Source organism: Ailuropoda melanoleuca, chromosome 1 (genome assembly GCF_002007445.2).
Source record: "Ailuropoda melanoleuca isolate Jingjing chromosome 1, ASM200744v2, whole genome shotgun sequence".
Taxonomy (NCBI): Eukaryota; Metazoa; Chordata; class Mammalia; order Carnivora; family Ursidae; genus Ailuropoda; species Ailuropoda melanoleuca.
In genome coordinates, this window is record NC_048218.1 from 189,135,614 (window position 1) to 189,150,069 (window position 14,456).

Genomic DNA, 14,456 nt, shown 5'->3' on the forward strand with positions numbered 1-14,456 from the left:
CGGGGCTGCTGCGGGAGAGACCGCGGTCGGTGCCCCGCCCCGCCCCCGAGCGCCAGGCCCCCTCCGGCTCCCGACGCGGTGGGCTTCGGGGCCGGGAAGCGGGTGTCGCGGCGGGGCTGCTGCGGTTGGCCGGCCTCCCGCCCGGACCGCGTCATTCTCACCCCCGCCGACTGCTGACGGGGCGCCCGCGCGGCCCGGGCAGCATACGCGGAGTTGGGAGCTGCACGGTGTGGACGCGGGGGCGGCTGGGTTTGCTTGGAGCCAGAGGACCCAGAGCCTGGGCTCCGCGGCCCGCCGCGTGCTGCTGCACAGATGCCTCTTCGTCCTGCTCCCTCCCTTGCGAATTTCCTCACCCCTCTTCGGCTTAACTTTTAAAGGATAGTTTTCTTAATGAGGATTGCAGGGAGGGCAAACGGTGGAAGGAAGGACCCAAGTGTGAGGATCTGGGGCAATGACGACCTGGGACAGCCCAGCAGCCGGCAGGAAGGATTGAGGTGAACTCCCCGAAATCACGGAACCACGGGGAGAACCGGTTCACTCACAGAACCTCAGCCACCACTTCTCACGCTTTTCAAAGTCCTGTGTCGCCCTTTCCCCTCCCCAAGCCGTTGAATGGAGTGGGGTGGGTCTCAAAGCCTTCTGCCCCAGGGCTTTACTAGCTCCCCTTTGTTGCTGGATCTCCCTAGAAGATACTGCAGAGCAACCTGCTCCCACTTCTGGGGAAGAGACACCCTAGGGTATTTGACAGACCCATGTGGGAGAATGGGACTAGGTCAGCCTTTTCCCACCCCAGAAAAAGACTGCCCTTTTCTCTGCCTAGTGGGGGTGGAGCCATCTGTGGCTAAGCCCTGGGAAAGCCCTAGAATATGGCATTGGTTTAGTATTGCTGCTTTTCAGGGGCTGCCTCCAGACTCTCCTCCCTTGTGCGCCACCCCTCACCCTTGGCAAGCTTGCTTGTTAAATAAACCCCCATCACCTGCATGTGGGCTAATGCCGAAGAATGAGGAGGTCGTGGATTTCTCAGCTCTCTGCATTCTACCATACCGGTATCTCAGGATTGTCTGCTGCCCAGCAACCTGGGCAGGGAATTCTTGAATTCCTGGAAACAGGGCCACCGTAGGCAAGCTAGATTCCCCGTTGATTATCAAGACCTTTTGATCATGCATTTTGCAGTCAAATAATACCAAATTTAATGCTTAATATGTTGCCTAAAATTACACAGTAAGTGACAGAGCTAAGATCTGAACCCTGGCAGATAGCAGATGTGTAGACACTTGAGTATGGAAGTAATTCTTCAGTTTGCTCCCAGTCGATGAGATTTCAGGTTTCACTCATCCACCTCAAAAGTCATTTGCTAGGTTATCTACTGCTGCTTGCCACTATAGTAAGAAATAGATAGTTGGATGGAGAGAGAGAGAGCTATCTTTATCCTTGTTTTAATCTTTGTTTATCCAGTGAAGTAATTGCCACAGTTGCCTCCATTTTACAGGTGGAGGTCCTGAGCTCAGGCAGGCAAATAACACATTCAAGATCATACATCCGCAAAACAACAGAGCCAGCATCTCAGTCCAGTCTTCTAACCCTGAGCCCAGTGTTTTCATCGCTTAGAAAAGTGTCCATTGTGTCTACATTACAGAAAGTAAATGACAGAAGCAACAGCGTGCGGGGAGGGGAGACTGTATAAAAAAGTTCAGTGAAGGGTATGTGAGAAATAAATAGAACAGAAGGTGGGAGAGGAGGGGCTAAGAAAGTCCTTCAACTTGTTTTACTCCCAGTGACTAATCAAGAGAAAGAATGAGAGAAATGGAGAAGTCAAACCCTGATACTAGGCGTTATCTGGGCTCTTCAGTGGTTCTTTTTGCTTTCTTGGCTAAAGCCCCATCTCCACATCATCAGCTTCACGCAAGACCCTGGCAGCTTACAGATCCGGGGAATGTAATCCTATCCTGACAGGGATCTGTGGAGGAGAATCAGAAGCTTACTGGTGAATGGTTCCTCTCCTTGCCACAGCTGGCATCAAGCTGGTAGAATGCCAGAGGACACCCTGGCCGGGGTCTGATGGCACACTGGAGTGTGGCTGCCCTTACTGCGTCCGGCAAAAGAGGGGCTCTGCCCAGACCATTTCCTGCCGGTGCAGGCAAACTCAGACCCCATCTGTTCACTCCAGGCACTGCAAATGAAAGGTCATGCCCCCATACTGTGTAGGTGTATGGAAGGGTGGGCTGTCTTGGATCAAACCAGTACTTAGTAATGAGGTTGTCTCCCAGTAAATATTTGTTGAGTGATTGATGACTGTGAATATGCCCAAGCTTGGTGCAGCCTATGGAGTTCTAGATGGGGGTGCTTTGCCCACTATAGGCCAGCTGATCTGAGAAAGCACCATAGAAGCTACAGGCTAGACTGAGGAGGCTGTGGAGCCATGGCGGCCTGGAGCCTCTCTGAACTGAAAGTGGCACCGAAACCTCTAATCCTGTAACCTGAGTGTCATCTAGCCATCATCTGTTGCTCTTCACAGCCCCAGGTTCTGACAGCTTCCTTGATTTGGAATGGTGCGACCAGAAACAAAGAGAAGAGGAAGGCTTAAACTTTGAGAGGAAGAGAAGGAAGAACACTGGGTTGTGAATGTTGTCACTTGTGGTTTCACACAGAGAGAATGTTGTGATAAACCCAGAGAGAACTGAAGAAGCCGGCCAGTGATTAAGCAAGGCTTTTGTCAGCAACTTGGTACCTGCCCCAAAGTTGGGATACCTGAGTTCTACTCTCCTTTCTGCCACTGACTAGACACTGTTACAGATCTTAAAACAGCTCCAAACATTGGTTTCTTCATTTGAAGGAACTAGACTAGAATATTCCCACCAGCTCTCATAATCCCTGATTCCCACCTCTTCTCAGATACAGAGCTCTTTGAAGAAGGTTGATCCATTGGCATGGTAGCCAAGACTTGGAAATGAGCCACACGGTTGAAGAGAATGCTTCCTTTAGTGTAATCTAGAGATCCACAGTGCCAGAGCAGAGTAGATCACACTTTGTTTTCCCGGCTGCTAAAAAGGCTGATAGATCACAGAATGTTCAAGTTAAAGGTATCTTGGAGATCATCTGGACTCAACCTCTCATTAATGTCATTAACGAAGTTCAGAGAAGCATAGTGACTTGCCTAAAGCCACATGATTGGCTAACATCAGAGTCTGTCATTTCTGAGCTCCGTCCCTCAGTCAGGATGACAGTGTATTGGCATTTAAGCCTGGGGCTTGAAGGTATTTCCAAATGCCTGTCTTCTGTGGTCTTATATGCAGGTGCTATCATTATACTTCATTGGATTGGGATCAAGATGGACCTTCGATAGAACCAGTCTGCCATTCTGAGTGACTTTGGAATCCTAATAAGAAGTGAAAGAAATGGTCATCCAGGGAACTGACTCTAAGGGGACCCAGGACTACCTCACTCAGCCAGGATAATTGGGCTCATGGTAAAGCCCAGAGCTAGGCTATTCCCCACCCTAACATACATCCCTGAGCCATTATCCCAACCAGCCACTAGATGTCCATAATGCCTCATAGGGTTTGCCAGGAGTAAGCAATCTTCGGCAGGGTACTATCTTGGCCTCCGAAAGGCTTTTGGGTCCCTTATAATAGGTCCCTTGGTGGTAGGATATCACATATGCCCTGAACCTCTAGTTCCTGTTTTCAGTACCGTTGGGCTGCCAAACCCTACTCAAGCACATTTTCCATTTTTATACTTTTTATTCTTCCGTTTGAGCAAAGAACAGAAGGAGCACAAAGGAAGAAAAGGGTTTCAGAAAACAGGAAGAAAGGAAAAGAAAAAAATTGTTTGGAAATTATCCTCCACAAATGAAGGAAAGACATCAGTTGATTGGTGAATTAGCAACAACAGAACAGTATAAGCAACCGTCTATATGGAAATAGGCACCTCTTAGCCAAGGCAGTGAACACATCATGTGTGCTTGAGCCCTCACGTGTCTGCGTCTCTCACTCCTGCCCATGTATGCAAATCCCCCTGCAGGGTGAAGAGGTCATGAAGTTTTTAATGGCTACGGTCGCCATTGCAAAATAATAATAATAATAAGGTTCTTTTTCTTGGCTGTGATCCTTTAGTGAAGCCGTGGCCGTGCCATTAATGCACACGGTCATAAAGGAAATAGATTTTAGTCCTTGAGCCCAGTGAGTCAAGGTGACACAGCTGTTCTAGAAGTTCCCACTCTTCCACGTGCCCTCAGAATCCACTGTCCTTTTCCCCCAAGAACTCTGTTCTTCAAGGAAGTCAGAAGGAAGTGGACAAAAAAGCACTTTCTCTGCAGATCCCATCCAGAGCAAATTCCAAAAACCTCAGCAAAGAAGAGACAAGATGCTTAATAAGAATGGCAGAAAAAACTCTAGAATGGAAGGGCCTTTCCCTCTCCTGAGGCTGGTTTCCTGGGGCTTACAGTTTCTTTGTAGGCTGCCAGGCCTGAGTGAAGGGAGAAACCTCCCAACGCCCCCCATAGCTATCTCTTTTGGAATTGTTGGTTTGGTGCCCGTTTTAGCCACAACATCCTATGTGTTCAAACACACCAGAGGTCCAGCCAGAAGCCTTAGAAATGTTCACCTCTGCAGGTGCACTGGCCCACTACAGGCTCTTGTGTTCTGGCCTTCTCTTTAATTCCCTTTGTCACGCAGTAACTAGTGATGTGAACAGCAGTTTTTACTTGGGAGTTCTTACACACGTAACCCTCACAGGTTTCGTGTGGTGGGTGCCATTAGACTTCCCATTCTGCAGATGAATTTAGGAAGCTTTCTCAGGGTCACAGAACTAATAAGTGATTGTAGTAGTTCCTTGAGGCTGTCATAACAAATTATCACCTACTTTGGTGGCTTAAAACATCAGAAATTTACTGTCTCACAGCTCTGGAAGCTAAAATTGCAAAATCTGGCAAGGCCGTGCTCCATCCAAGGGCCCTAGGGGAGAATCTGTTCCTTGCCTCTTCCAGCTTCTGGTGACTCTCGCATTCCTTGACTTGTGGCTGCATCACTTCCATCTCTGCCTGTGTGGTTATATTGACTCTTCTCTCTCAATCTCTCTCCCTCTCTCTCTCTCTCTCTGCTTTGTGACTTTTAAGGCCGCTTATCATTAGATTTAGAGCTGACCTAGTAATCCAGGATGATCTCATCACAGAATCCTTACCTTAATTATATCTGCAAAGACCCTTTTTCCAAATAGGGTAATAGTCACAGATCTGGGGATTAGGATGTGGATGTATCTTTCTGGGGGCTCATCCAGCTTATGACAGTGACAGAGCCAGGTTTCAATCTCAGATCTGTCTAGTGCCCACATTCCAAACCACTGTGAGGTACCACTTAAGAGGCAGAGGAAGGGAGGGTACACCTGACAACCAGCAGTGTGGCCCCCCACATACCTGTGCTTGAGGGGCAGAGGGGCACTGCGTGAGCTGGACAGCCACTGGGAAGGGAGGGAGTCCCCCAGTCAGCTCAGCAGCTAGGACAGAGCACGTGCGCCAAGCGGAGGGGAGGGCTGACTAAACAAACTTGAGGAGTCTGTGTCCTGTTGTTTTCTTTACGCTTCTCGTGATTCCTTGTCTTGGTAATTTGCTCACTCTTTCTTTACCTGCCTTCTAGATTTTTATCCCAAAGATCTTAGAACCTTGAAGCATTTACCAGTAATGCTAGAAGTGCCTTTTGACATTACTACAAAATCTGGCTCTAGTATAACCATCTCACATAAATATTGAGCTTCCTGTTCGTTGAAGATTAAGAGACACCTTAAGATCAAAGTCCAGCGGATACAGATGTGGGACTGGGAGTTATGGATAGAATGGCTTTTCAAGTGTCACTATCATATATCTGATCCTTAGGCTGGGGTCCATGCCTGCAGTTAACCTTTTCACAGATTTGCCAGGTGTGTATAAATGTGTTCATATTTTGGTTGGGAGAAGCCCAAACAAGTTTTTTCCCCAAACTGACTCCTACAACGTAGTTTGGAGCTTGAAGGGAAGAGGCGGGTGTATGGGGGCTTGTGCGTGTGCTACTGGTGGTTATGAAAGTATTCTGGAGTTAGAGGCCTGGGTTCAGATCCTGTTTCTGCCTCTTGCATACTGCATTTGGCTCAAATTCTCCACGTATGAAGTGGGATTAATAACTGTAATTACTGTGTGGTATTATTGGACCAGAAGGAAATAAGAAAAACACAGTCCATTTTAGCAGATATGGCAGCTATTATTTCCTCACATAGAAAATAGCATAGACACAAAGTAATTTATGCAAGGTCAGTTCTTGAGATAATCCTTTTTATTTTTTTCCTCTCCCTTCCCATGCCCCCCTCCAGACTTTACCTGTTGTTGGTAGCATACCTAATTTAGACCTTTTAATTCTACGTTGACGATAAGAAGGTGGTTTTTGTTGTTCTTACCAGTTAATTTTTTTTTTTTAGATAATTTTTGGACTTACAGACAGGTCAGAAAGAGTGCTAATACACCCTCCCCCCAGCTTCCCCTCATGTAAACATCTTAGATGACCACAGAACATTTCTTCAGAACTAAGAAATCTACTTATTAAAGACATCGCTTTTTACTCTTGCCCTCTACAACATATTCTCCACAGCTGCCAAAGTGATCTTTGCGACATTCTATCAGATTGTTATTGATTTGCTTAAAATGCTCCTGTGTCTTCCCTTCATAATTGAAATGATAACCAAACTGTTTACCATGGACCACAGGCCCTAAGCCTGCACCTCGACCCTCATTTTTATCATCTTCCTCGTTTCGTACACTTCAACTCTACTGCTCTTCTTTCTTCTCTTGGAATACTCTAAGCCGTTCTCCCCATTAGGGCTTTTGCTCTGTCCTCTACCTGGAATGTTCTTCCCCCACTCTTCAGGTGGTTGGCTTCTTCCGGAGCTGGTCTTTTCAGAGAGACTTCCCATGATACCTTGTCTAAAATAGTCCCACCATTTACAGTCACGTTACGTAATGGGTTTTATTTTCTTGTTTTATTTACCATTGTCTGAAATGATCTTGTTTATGTGTTTGTTCGCTTATTTATTACACATCCCCGTGAAAGCAGAGGCCCTTCCCGTCTTGTGTCTGATACCTCAATCATAGTAGTGAATTATTTCAGAGGAAAGAGGAATATTCTTTGGCCTGTGTGAATAAGAGCTCAGGCCTCGCTAGTCGTATATCCATAGCCCAAGCCCTGCTCTATAAATCTTTGAAAAGATAGGTGAAGAATCACCAGGGTTTGGTTTTGTTTTATGTTGGGAAAATTAAGGAGGATCCTAGTGACCTTAAGTTTTCTCCAGTCCTCAATTTTTAGAATTCCTAGCCCCTTGCTGACAGATTCATGAGTGAGAGTTGCGTGGAGTTACAGAGGCTCTCAGGTTCTTGGCAGTTGTGCTGTGTGAGGCCTGAGCAGACGAGTGAGGATAGGTGCACAGATAGAGTGAGGATACCTATCACTCAGCTGCACTCAGGTGGCACACGTGCCTGTCGTTTTCAGATTTGCTGAAGTGCATTTTCTCCGAAGGGAGTGGGGGCTGTTGAGCCTGAAATAGGGAACACCAGGACAGTAAGATCAAATGCTCTGAAAGTGGCTGTGCCAACGCTTTTTGCTAATTAAAGAATGTTAGGACAATCACCACTAGCAGCAGTAAAGGGCGCCCCATTACCTCGCTCTGTGGAGAGCTGGGTAAATTCAAAGGCAGCTGTAACTGTCCCGCTGCGTGCGTGAGCTGTAGCACAGTCGCTGGGCATCCAGCTGGGCAAGGAGATGGGCCCCGAGCTTCTGTCCAGGGTCCTCATCTCTATTAGCTGTCAGTCCTCAAATTCCGCATGACTACAGAACAAACAATTCCATCAACAAACTCTTAATTTAAAACACTCAGGCGGAGAGTGTTTTAAAACAGCTGTGTGGTGAGTCTGACTGGGAGCCCAGGCCACCTGGATCCCTCTCCAACTTTGTCATTGATTTCCTTTCCCTTTTGCCTTGAGGGAATTTGTTCTTCATGTTCTGACTCCATTTTCCCCAACTATCGGTGTGTCAGGGAATTTTTTTTTTACTGTCCCATGGCTTTGAGCTAGCCTCCTAGGGATATTCTAGGGCCCTTTACGGAGCAGTTCACTGCTCCAGGGGAAAATTTAGTTTAGAAAGTGTGAACAAGATGAGAACATACTTTGTATGCTTACCCTGGAGAATTTCTGAGTGAATTTAAGAAGTATGCTCAGGTTGGAACTTTCACTGTTTTGATCGGTTGAGTTTGGCTTGAAACCTGTTGTGTCCTTTTTGGCATTTTCCTCTTACATCTCTTGTGTGGTCTCCAAGCCACTCTAATCCCCTCGGTTTATAGGGCAGTGCCATTTTGGCCCTGCCTTCTCTCTGCCAGCCTCTTTGACCTGCTCTTCAGTTTCTTTGTGGATCAGCATCTGTAGCCATCAAGCCGCCTCACACAACTTGTTAATTGTTTTTAGTTTCATGCTGCCAGTTTCATCTATGTCTAGAGTTTTCCTAGTTCCAGTTGGCGTGGCCTTATTAGTTCTTCATCCAGTACTGGCCTAGTAACGTAGGTTTATTTGATCCTATCTAAGGAGCTTCAGAGGTAGAATTGGAGGGACCCTAAGGGAAATGTGGACTTGAATTTTGTCTGTTAGTTGCTGTTGCGACCATCCTCACCGTGGTCCCCCCCCCCCAAATCCTTGAACAGAGGGACAGGCTCTTTACCCTTAGAAGTGAAGAGGAGTGTAGCATTGGGAACACCAGGAGCCCAGCCTGGAGCTCACACTACTGGCTTCCCCATGAGTCATCAAAGGACTGATGGGTAGGTTGGCTGACACCCAGGTTCCTGGATGCTGCATTCCTTTCTCATTGTGATGTGAGTCTCTTCAGGACTTAGATCTACCCAGCCTCCAGCCCGTTCTTGATCCATGGTTTTAAACGGAGTTCTATCTGCAACTGCTTCTGGTGGGAATCACTTTTATATCTAGAGGAATTTGGGGTGGATGAACATGAAATACAGAAGCTAGCACCCTCCACTGCTCTAGCAAATTTAGAGAGAATTAGAATTCCTCGGTTGGTTGGTTGGTCAGTTGGTCTGCTCATACTCATATTCTCTCTCTTTCACTTATTGTCTCTCATACACAGTCGAATTTGGCCCAAACTGATAGGTAGATTTGTTCGTTTATACGCAAGGGTAACATGACTACCTTAAAACTTACACTTCTTTACCTTAGAATACTACCCCCTGGCTATGAATCCCTGCTTTTTCAGTTTTTGTCCCTGCTTTTTCAGTTTTTGCCTCCCTACCAGCTAGGAATGCTAAGCAGTATGCTTTCGGGAATCTGTCACGTTGATCTGCTTTAAACCATTTCTCTGAAGGACAGCAGACTTAAATGGCTGTGCTTCTGGTGAGGGGTGCTAAAGCCCCGACTTGTGGGGCGACCAGCTGGGGATCTGGAAGCCTCGTATCATGATATCTGGACACTGGCAGCCTGGCTGGGAGGAGCCCTCATTCTGGATCACTTTCTTGGTGACTAGGGCCAGTTTGTGTGGCAGCCCAGGGAGGCTGCTTGATTTATATTCGGTACACAAACCATGGGGGTGGGGTGGGGGGAGTCTGTTAGGAGCCCTGCCAGCCAATAGCTCTGAAAGGATTCTTTGTGTAAGTGAGCAGTCTCTGGGCTAGAGAAGGGCGGCCTACCCTACCCCCCCCCCCAACTGGCCCCTCTGGCCTGGCAATTTGGTGGTGCTCCAAAGCCCTCAGGATCCCTCCCCAAGAGGAGGCCACCTCAGGCTTCCAGGTACACAGAGCAACTTGGCTGCATCCCTCCTGCCATGGCTTCTGGCAGTCTGCCTCCAAATGCCAGTCCATGGGATCTTTTTAAGGCCATGTGTGTGCATGCGAGACAGTAAGTGAAAGAGAGATGAATATGGAAAGACCAACCAACCAACCAATTGGGGACATTCTAATTCTCTCTGGAAACCTCAGCTAGAAGGATATACACTGTGTCCGACACTGTGCTCAACTGGTCCACCCGTCTCTCAGCCAGCAGGACTCTCTGTCGGCCTGAGCCTTTTTAATTTCCTAACCAGTTTTTCGCTCCTATATCTGCAGAGGGACAGGAATAAGACCCTCTGCTCCTGTGTGTCTGGCAGCTGCAGGGGAAAATTCTTTGTCCACTTGAGACCAAGAGGTGCTCCCGCCCTGATAGGCCAGGCCCGTCTCTGGCCTTCAGCGCCACTGTCAATGTGCTTAAGGAGTTGGCTGCCTGCCAGCTCCTGTCTCTGCCTGAAACTGTCTCTTTAAGAATGTTATTTGTTATTAATGAGTTTTCTAAACACATAACCTTGACTCACTTGCTTAGGTGAACAAGCCCATTCTCATTAAATACTGTTTTCTAGGAAGAAGAAGAATTAAGTAGGTATTGAATTTTTCTAAAGCCTCACATGTAAACTAGAGCACAATAGCACTGGCAAGCGAGGCGGGGAAGGGGGTGTCTTAGTCTCTGACCCCCTAAACATCTCCATGTTAACCCGCATCTTTGGTGGAGAAGCCAAGAGACTGGCTGAATTTGTATCACGTGGCCCTTGTCGGAGGTGACTCCAGTTCTCCCTATCCCCTCATCTCAGTGCTGCTGGGTTTCTCCGTTGGTGGCTCCTTTGCCAGGGCTAAAACCCCCTTTGTATCTCATTTGCCCTAATTATCTTGAATATTTTGGTCAAGGGCCTGATGTCCAACTCTTTGGACAAAAATGTGATCAAAAAATATGGTTGCCCATGTTTTAGTCTATCCTAAATAATGTACTAAACATTGCAACACTGTAAAGAGTGTCCATTAAGTAGGATGGTATAACCAGACAAATACTTTGTTGTTGTTAGAAACCTCGAGGAAGGGCTGTGGGCCTGAGAGAGGCTTGTGTGGGGGCCAAGAAGCTAGCAGAGTAGGGTGTCCTGCACTGGCCTGTACTTAGCCTCTCCCTAGGAACATTTGGTCCCCAAAAGGAGCAGACATTGCCTCACTCAGGGACTCAACCACAGACTCAGTGCCATCATACCTGGATACTCAGAGGAGAAGAAAACCCAGGGAAATACTTCCATTCAGCCGAAGGAACATTTTTCCTGGACCCAGCTCCCATGTCCGGTGCTCTGCTGCCACCCTTGAGCCAGTGGGCGGCCCCCGCGGTTTGTGTGTTATTCACTTCTCTGCTCACTGCGGTCGGGGACCTTTGCCACCCTGACGTGTAGCACAGAAAGATTTATTCAAGCCCCATCCACAAAGGGACAGGGAGGTTTCTGAACAAATGGGCTTTGTAGACAAATGCAGCCCTGCCTCTCTCATAGAGACCCTAATCCCCACCCCCATCCCCTCCCTGAGCAGGTCAGGTGAGCAGAAATTCTGAAACCAGTGACATGAAAGCTGGTGACCAAGGAATTTTCTGCATGGGCCCCGTGTATAGGCAACATGCTTCTTTTTAAAAATTCTTCCTTCCTTGCTCTCACCTTGCTGAAGTCAGTCATTATTTTTGCCCCAAAGATAATAAAAGCACTTAGAATAAAGAGAGAGGCTTGTCTTCCCTTTTTCCACCCTTCCCCCACCTTTTATTCCTCCTCTCACTCCTACTCCCCAAACTTAAATTTAAGAGAACCTTCAAGAAGGGATGGCTTTACTCTCCTCTTCAGCCTTTTCCCGTTCAGTCCTTTTTTGTTCCACATGGTTCGTGTGGAGGAAAGGAATGTTCCTGTTTCTGTATTGATGGGTCTCATTCAGTCATTGTGTACATTTGTCTCTGTGGCCTGCTAATGCCATTTGAGTTTCCAAAATCCTTATTTTGCAAATCCACTTGTGTCCTGGGTTTAGCTCCCGATTACAGGATTAGCAGAGATTATAGAGTCTGTCTGATGTCTTCTCCAAGCTTTCTATCAGATTTATGGCTATGAATTGAGGAATTGGTACAGTGATAGAATGGAAGCTGGAGGGAGATAGGGGCTGCTGGGCGGGGGTGGGGGAAGGAATCTCTCGTAAAGAACTGGAATGGTATGCGCCTTGATATTTGGATCAGAACCATTTAAAGAACCTGGAAACCTAGACTTTCTGACTGTCCCTGCACAGCTGTACTGGACCACCTGTGACCTCTTTCCTAGACCGATTTCATGAACCCTGACTCTTCCTGTCCACCCAGGTCATTGCACCCAGAGTAAAGCTCTAAGCCAATGCTCTGGGTGGCATCCTTTACCAAGAGTTCTCCTGTCATCAGCAGTCCCTGTGGCCTCCATCTTGTCAGTTCCCATTAGACAGCTCTCCTGCTCTCCACTGAGGAGCCCAAGAGACTGATGAAAGACTGAGATGAGCTTGGAATACAGAGCAATCCCTATGCCTCAGGAATACTAGGGGATCTGGCTACTTAGTTTTGTTGTGGAGGTTGTAAAAAGGCGTGTAACCATGGAAAAGTCTCATGGTGTTTAGACTATAGATGGTTTACGCTGCAAGTAATAGAACATCCAAGCTGGGAATTTATGATCTTACTTAAAAAGTCAGTCCCAAAGTAGGGGAGCTCCAGGGTTTGTGAGTTTAACTGAGATATGGCCCCAGATCAGAATGGACACCTGGATTCTTTCCGTCTTTTCTGTTGTGCCATTCTCTCAGCATGACCTCAAGTGTCTTTCTTGGCTGCAAAATGGTTGTCACAACTGCAGGCATTGCATGCTCAAACACCAATCTCACACACACCGGGCAAAACACAGTCTCTTATTTTATGTCTCCTCTTTTTAGAAGCAAAAATATCCTTCACGTGCCTTTCACGTGACTTCTTATATCTTATTATCCAGATTTGGATGGCACTTCTAAACCATTATGTGGGACCAGCAAAGGGTGTTCTCTCCTCCCCCACCCAAATGATTGGCAGAGACTAGGTTTCATAGGGTCCGTGAATTTGGGTGGGGGGAAAATTATATCTTTATTATTAAACTCTAACTCAAATTTAGCATTTCCTTTGAATAAGAATGTAAGTAACAAATCAGTAAAACTAGTGTATCTATGACTTTATCACCAAAAGAAATCAGAAATATTTTCCTATCATATTATAATAGCAGGAATTCCACAATACTATTTACTCCTATCACTGCCTTGAAATTACAATTTTTAGACCTTCTGTTTGATCTTGTTATTTAGTGTGCTAATAAAGAATCACATATATTTACTATATACTGATTTTGGTGGCTTCTAAAAAATATTTCAGTAACTTTTGGCATAATTGCCTTCCTTTGCAATCCTATACTTTTAATTTGTATATTCAAAAATATTGTTCTATGAAGGGATCCATAAGTTTCCCTCTCTCCCTGCCAGAGAAGACCATGGCGCAAAAAAATAACTTAGACTCATTATTTTCCTGAGTCACATACAGATGTCACAAGGAAGAAATGACCGACCAGCAGGGAGAAGGGGAAATGGCCGTTAAGCGGGCAACCAGTAGGCAGCCCTAGTGTCCCCCGGGCGGCTCCTGCCCTGGTCTTGCCACCTGTATTGAGTTCCCATTAGTATCTCCCAAACTCCAGGTATTTTTAGACCACCTGTGTGCTGTTGCAAATCCAAGAACTGCCACACTATTATTTCCCTAATACTTTAAATCTCTGTGTTCTTTCTGAAATTAGTTATTTTAAAGGAAACTTAATTGCAAATGTATCACTTGCCGTAGATGAGAGGAAACCTTGAACATAAATGCAGAGAACACAGAACAGTGGTACTGAATTCTGGCTAAAGCCTGTTTGCCTGCAAGGCTCTGAGCCTGAGGGGTGCCCTCCTTTCATTAAAGACAGATTAGCACCAACCCCAAGACCTTCTCCTTCATCAGAAGAGTTGAGAAATAACTGAGAGGGGGATAAGCGTGGTTATCGTTTTATGCCCTGTCACCACCACCCCCAAAACAAAATAGTTCAGTTCCCTGGGGAAAGCAGGTTTATGGTAGACCCCTCATCGTATGGCCTAGTGACCCTCACCGACAAAAGAAATAGGGTTAGTGTCACTCATGTTTCTGAACCTGTGTTGTCTCTTAAAGATAAATGCTTTCTAAGAGCTCACTAACCACATCTCAACAGCTGGTTCTGGGATTTGGTCCAGGACAGACTTTAAGCTTTCTTACCTGTGGTTTGTGAATTCACCATTTTTCCTTTTCTTTGCTCTGATCTTTCTTCCCCCTCTTTAAAGGTCAGACTAGCATTTGCCTGTTTCCCTGCTAACAGCATCTCTTCTCTGTGATCCCTGAAAGCGTACAGACTGTAATCCAGCAACTTTTGGTGAACTGATTAGGCTTGCTGTTACACAATGGGACTTTAAGGGAGAAGGCATCGGTCTTGGATCCCATGGCAGAAGCACCTCCTCCCTTGGTACAGCCGCAAAGCCCAAAGAGAGGCAGACTAGATGAGCAAAGGCCCTAAAAGTCAGCCTGCTGCCCCAGAGTTGCA

General features: G+C 46.7%; 1 protein-coding gene across 2 annotated transcripts in view; it reads left to right on the plus strand.

The window, feature by feature from the left end:
• The window catches only part of SND1 (staphylococcal nuclease and tudor domain containing 1), a 412,648-nt gene that overhangs the window by 351,783 nt on the left and 46,409 nt on the right, over positions 1-14,456 (plus strand). The gene's annotated exons all lie outside the window — the stretch shown is intronic.